This window comes from Bos grunniens, chromosome 4, assembly GCF_055505025.1.
Source record: "Bos grunniens cultivar Pamir isolate PY7600 chromosome 4, Bosgru_T2T1.0, whole genome shotgun sequence".
Taxonomy (NCBI): Eukaryota; Metazoa; Chordata; class Mammalia; order Artiodactyla; family Bovidae; genus Bos; species Bos grunniens.
The window spans coordinates 36,294,526-36,301,306 of NC_141168.1; the positions used below are offsets into that span (position 1 = coordinate 36,294,526).

Genomic DNA, 6,781 nt, shown 5'->3' on the forward strand with positions numbered 1-6,781 from the left:
AAAAAGAGTAATAGTGGAAAAAGTGGTCAAATTCAAATAAAATGTGTAGTTTTGTTATGATGATGCTGATTTCTTGGTTATAGGAAGTGTTCTAGAGACATATAAGATGTCAGTTTGAGGGAAATTATATGAAGGGTGAATTGGAAGAAACCACATGCATATCAGAACAGAAAAGGAGTTAATCTGTGATTTGATACTCTTTTGCCTTTGCTCCTTTCTACTCGGTGCATAACATCCCTGAGAAGAGTGACTGTGATTGTTTATAAACATTTACTGATGACAAAGGTCCTGGCTGTTGCCTTGAGACTCAAGGGTTTTACTGTATAAATAATGAAAGGAAAAAATAAAATTGAGTCTCTCTGTCCAAACTGATGCAATAATAGCAGTGCTATGGACCTCATGGGTTTGAAGTAAATTGCAGAGTAAGCCAGCTCAGCTGAGGTGCAAATAGCAAAGAGCAACCACCACTGCCCACCACCTGACCATGCTGCAGGGCACACTGAAGGCCCATGGGCAGTGCTATTTGCTGAAAGTGTCCAGCATCTACCCAGGAATGACTCTCTCCCAGAGAGTCTCTAGGATAGATCAAGCTGCATGGTTTCTCCTTTAAGTTATTCATTTTTTTCTTTCCCTTTTGCTTCTATTTAGAGCTATTTCATAAGGTCTTTGATTATTTAAGAGCAAAGAGAAAACTCAGTGAATGAATAATTTTAGTGATCCATAATTCAGTTAGCTGAGAAAGATATTTCTCCCCAAGAGATGTACAACAATTTTATATATATTATATATATATATATGTAAAATAAAAAAACTATATTTGTAAACATAGAAACATTGACAGGTTTCAAAACTTCTTCCATTCATGTATGAGGTAAAATGTGTCTTATTACAATTTTGCTTTATGAAATCACAGGTTTTTATCTCAAAGTCTAAAGAATAATCATAATTTCATTTAAGCTTAAAATTCTAAATTATTCAGAAAATGAAGGTAATAATCCACTGTTAAGATTTCTAAGATATTTATCATGTGTTACCTCTGAATTAACATGCATTATCTCTTGTAGTTTTCACAAGGACATCATGAATTGGGTAATATTATTTCCTCAGTTTACAGGAGGAAATGGAAATACTAGGTGTCAAATATTACATAGCTGGGATGTGATGGAACAGGAATCAAACTCAAGCAGTCTGACTCCTAAATTGTCCTAAACTCATTGCTTTATGTCAACATTCCCTTTCATGTTAAAGAGAACTTTAGTATTCTCAAATAAACTTTATTATAAAAAAAAAACACTGCAAGCTAATACCATTCGTTATCACAAAAACATAGGTAAATTTTTTTCTTGCTCTAACACGAAAGTAAACATTTTGGTTTTAACTTATATATGAGACCTACTGTTTTATCAACAAGACAAATGCTAAATAAAGTAAATAAATAAATAAAAAGCTAAATAAATAAAAAGCATGATGTTAAGAAATTTGGAGCAAAATATGTACATGTACAATTATGAAACACATCCACTAAACTTTTAAGTTATCTTTAAAATATATATTAACTTATCTTTAAGTAACAAACTTGTAGCTATACGTAATGCCACATTAATTCTAAGAGAAAGAATCAAATTTTCCACAGCTTAATTAGTTGGAAAGAAATATGAAGGAGTCTTCTAGAACTACTTCATAATTACCCATTTAGTAATTTCAGGTTCAGGCTTCCTTGGTGGCTCAATGGCAACGAATCTGCCTTACAATGCAGGAGACATTGGTTCAGTCCCTGGGTTGTGAGGATCCCCTGGAGAGTGAAATGGCAACCCACTCCAGTATTTTGCCTGGGAAATCCCATGGAGAAGAGCCTGGAGGGCTACAGTCCATGGGGTCACAAAAGAATTCATCAGGACTGAGCAACTAACAACAACAACTGCAGGTTCACTTTTCTGTAATTATTTTGGAGGTTACATTACTAAGAGAAATTGAAAAGATTAACAGATCAGCAACTGAGTTTGAGAAAGAAGAGTTCCAAAGGCAGTTTCCTCTTCTTTCTGCCCACTTTTCTATCAATCTACATGCAGATTAACCCCATATGCACGTGCCAACCATGCTAGGCAATATTAATGGTTATGAGGGAAGCAGCAAAGCATGTAAGGATATTCGGATGCAATGAACAGAACTCTAGCCACCGTCTTGTGGCTGTGGAAGGATTTAAGCCTGAATTTATTTTTCTTGATTTGTAAAACTGAGTCTATGGTAAATTCAATCTATCCTGTTGGGTTTTTCTTTTGAGAATTAAAAAATAAGAATTCATGTAAAACAATTAAAGCTTGCTTTAGATACCACACACTGACATAAATAGAACAATTATTTTTGTTATTTAAAATTATTTCAGGTATTTTTGGTCAAAAGAAAGGACCCTGATGAAAATAAAGTGTCTAAGTGAATATTAGGGATAAAATAATACTGCAAGGCAAACAAAGTTTGGCAATATTTCTCATATTAAAGTCATTTTAAAAAATTCTGTATAGTCTTCTAAGCTGAGAATAATTCATCCCATCAACCTTGTATAATAAATAGAAGGTATACTAAAAAGGAAGCCTGTAGCATATGTCTGGTATCATGTACTTGTTTTGTGTTGTGCTAAGTCACTTGAATCATGTTTGACTCTTTGCAACCCCATGGGCTGTAGCCTGCCAGACTCCTCTGTCCATGGGATTCTCCAGGAAAGAATACTGGAGTGGTTTCTCATGACCTCCTATAGAGGATCTTCCCAACCCATGGATCGAACCCTCATCTCCTGCGACTCCTGCATTGCAGAGAGATTCTTTAACACTGAATCACCAGGGAAACTCCATCATGTACTTAGCTGATCCTCAGTAACCAGAATGCATCTAGTTCTGACCCATTCATTTAGGGATGGCAGGTGCATTTTTCTAAAAGGAAATGCATTTGGTATTAATTATAGCAGAAACATCCCTGAATTATAAACTAAAATATGTCTTAAGCAGAAAATACTCATTGAAAGAGATATGAGATATTTTACAAAATAAAAATATGACCACAACAAAAGTATGCAATCTGATATTTTGTTCTATCCCATTTTAAGATGAATATTAATATAGTCTGTAGGTCTTAAAATTAAAGATTTTGAAACAACTACCAAACCCTGTCAGGTAAAGCATGAAACAATAATGATCAGAAATCATTCTTGAGGACTCATTGGATGAGTCCAGTGAATTTCCCTAGTTAGTGCAAACCTGTTGGTCTCTGTTCATTTAATGAAACTATGGCTGTCTGAGCACAAAAATTACTTTGCAGAGACATTACTTTGCTGACAAAAGTCCATCTAGTCAAAGCTATGGTTTTTCCAGTAGTCATGTATGAATGTGAGGTTGGACTATAAAGAAAGCTGAGCACCAAAGAATTGTGCTTTTGAGCTGTGGTTTTGGAAAAGACTCTTCAGAGTCCCTTGGATTGCAAGGACATCCAATTAGTCAATCCTCAGAGAAATCAGTCCTGAATATTCATTGGAAGAACTAACGCTGAAGCTGAAGCTCCAATACTTTGGCCACCTGAGGTGAAGAACTGACTCCTTGGAAAAGACCCTGATGGGAGGTAGATTGAAGGCAGGAGGAGAAGGGGACGACAGAGGAGGAGATGGTTGGATGGCATCACTGACTCAATGAACATGAGTTTGAGCAAGCTCCGGGAGTTGGTGATAGACAGGGAAGCCTGATGTGCTACAGCCCATGAGTCTCAGAGAGTCAGATATGACTGAGCTACTGAACTGAACTGATGGCTGTCTGAATAGTGACGTAGCTAACTGATGAGTCAACCAATTCACATGAACAGGACTTCTTTTTATTCAAGATACAAAGGAGTCAGAGTCAGAGGGCATTCTAAACTTAATTTTTACAGAAGAAAAATAACAGGTGGCTCCTATATCTTTGAGAGTAAACTTGACCAAGAGGTCAATTAAAGAGTACATTGGCAAACTGGTTCTACAAATATATACTCATAAAAGCCAATATAGACAATATCATCATTAAAAAGTAGTTCTAACAGAAATTAGCCTAGGAGCATTAGAAATTCTATGAATCCTTGGGTTATTAGATAATTTTCTGCATGCTAATATTAGTTTAGTAGTTTGAAAGTTTGTAATTTGCACATGTATACACCACACACACCCCCTATGTATTTAGCTAAGTTCATCAATCTTTAATGTCTAAAGATGTATCACAGAACCTTATGTATTAGATAGGAAGGGGATAATGAAGTGTCATTCTGACAGATAAATTATTATTTTATAAATAGATTGAGATCTATAGAGGGGTAAGGAACTTTAGTGAAATCTCCAAATGTACAGTGAGATGAGTACTTCATATTTTCTGTTTATTGATGTTGTATTTTTTCTCTATCAGATATAAATTTCTGGTATTAGAGAAATTTTGTCTATATAACTTCCTTTCCATAATTTAATTACAAAATGAGGCCTATTTGTTTCTGTAATCCTTTTTATTAAATATATACTTTTTTTCACGTTTTTGACAAAGGATTTATTTGCTGATCCCTAAGAAGCATTTCACGCCAGTCAGAATGGCTGTGATCCAAAAGTCTACAAGCAATAAATGCTGGAGAGGGTTTGGAGAAAAGGGAACTCTCTTACACTGTTGGTGGGAATGCAAATTAGTACAGCCACTATGGAGAACAGTGTGGAGATTCCTTAAAAAACTGGAAATAGAGCTGCCTTATGATCCAGCAATCCCACTGCTGGGCCTACACACTGAGGAAACCAGAAGGGAAAGAGACACGTGCACCCCAATGTTCATCGCAGCACTGTTTATAATAGCCAGGACATGGAAGCAACCTAGATGCTCATCAGCAGATGAATGGATAAGAAAGCTGTGGTACATATACACAATGGAGTATTACTCAGCCATTAAAAAGAATACATTTGAATCAGTTCTAATGAGATGGATGAAACTGGAACCTATTATACAGAGTGAAGCAAGCCAGAAAGAAAAACACCAATACAGTATACTAACGCATATATATGGAATTTAGAAAGATGGTAACAATAACCCTGTGTACGAGACAGCAAAAGAGACACCGATGTATAGATCAGTCTTATGGACTCTGTGGGAGAGGGAGAGGGTGGGGAGATTTGGGAGAATAGCATTGAAACATGTATAATATCATGTATGAAACGAGTTGCCAGGCCAGGTTCGATGCACGGTACTGGATGCTTGGGGCTGGTGCACTGGGACGACCCAGAGGGAGGGGAGGGGAGGGAGGAGGGTTCAGGAGGGTTCACGCAGGTATACCTGTGGTGGATTCATTTCGATATTTGGCAAAACTAATACAATATTGTAAAGTTTAAAAAAAAAAAAAAGCCAAATGAACATTTTGGTCAACACAGTATGATGGAGCAAAGCAGGCTTTTTCAACCGTACACTGATACCACCTCTTGGTCATAAACCCTGCAGAGATCCAAGATAAGTCCCATATTTCGAAGAAAGTCAGCAGAGAGTGTGAAGATATATCAACAGAGGAGAAAGCTGCTGAAGGCACAAAGGATCCCAAGGAATTTTTAATGCTGTTTTCATTTAATAAGCCAGTGGTATAGCAACCTAAAGACCTTGGCTGTGATCACACCAGAACGTTTTTAATGGACTGCTGCGGGGAAACATGATGGACAGCTGGCATCCTCTGGCTCATGGTGCTAAGTGGGCAGCTCCAGAACCAACTCCATGGCGAGCCTATGGCTGGGGTGTGTAGCGGAGGTATTTCTTGCCAGATGGGAGCTCTTTGGTGAAGACTCCTTTAGAGAAAAGTTTTTTGGCTTCCTCTTCAGGGATGGTTGGAAGGACCATCACGCTGTCCCCATTCTTCCAGTCAACCGGGGTGGCCACCCTCTTTTCTGCCGTCAGCTAGAGAGAGATAATTACTCTGAGAATCTCATCAAAGTTCCTGCCAGTGGTAGCTGGGTAGAGGATGGACAGTTTCAGTTTCTTATCAGGACCAAAAATAAACACCACACGAGCAGTCACAGGCATGTCCTTTTCGTCTTTCTCTGTTGGGTCCAGCATGCCCAACTGGATGGCAAGGTCCCGATTCTTATCATCAATGATGGGAAAAGGTAACTTTTCTGTGGGCCCTTCACCATTGTAAGCATTGATATCCTTGCTCCATGCAAGATGGTCTTCCACACTGTCTATGGAAAGAGCAATCATCTTAACATTTCTCTTGGCAAACTCTGGTGCCAGCTTTGCTGCTCTGCCGAGCTCCGTGGTACACACAGTGGTAAAGTCCCGAGGATGGGAGGAGAGAATGCCCCATGAGTCTCCCAGATAGTCGTGGAAACGGATGCGGCCGATGGGAGTATTTGCCTCGAAGTTGGGAGCCTCGTCCCCGAGGAGGAGACCTCCTGGCATGGTAGCAGCAGTGACGAGGGGAGTAAGAGGAGGTGCAGTACCAACAGCCACTAGCCTGCTGGTTCTATTAAATATATTTTTAAAAGAGGCAAAAATTATCATTACTGAGCTTCTTCATATCATTTCTATTTTTTTGTGGACATTCTTATAAACAGGTAACCCATAATAGTTAGATGAGTCAAAATGAAACCCTCAAATACAAGTCCAAGTTGTTTTGAAATCTGCTTAAAATGAGCCATTTGAGTTGCTTGCTTTTTGATTGATAGGTATCCAAGATTTAGATATTATAATCTACTCAGAGAGAGACTATTACACTGATGAAACTATTATATTTTTGAAATAGCAACAACACAACT

The 6,781-nt window shown here is 37.9% G+C and overlaps 1 pseudogene; it reads right to left on the reverse strand.

The window, feature by feature from the left end:
* Positions 1 to 5,578: 5,578 nt before the first annotated feature.
* Positions 5,579 to 6,469, reverse strand: LOC147373931 (peroxiredoxin-6 pseudogene; annotated as a pseudogene).
* Between the last annotated feature and the right edge of the window lie 312 nt (positions 6,470 to 6,781).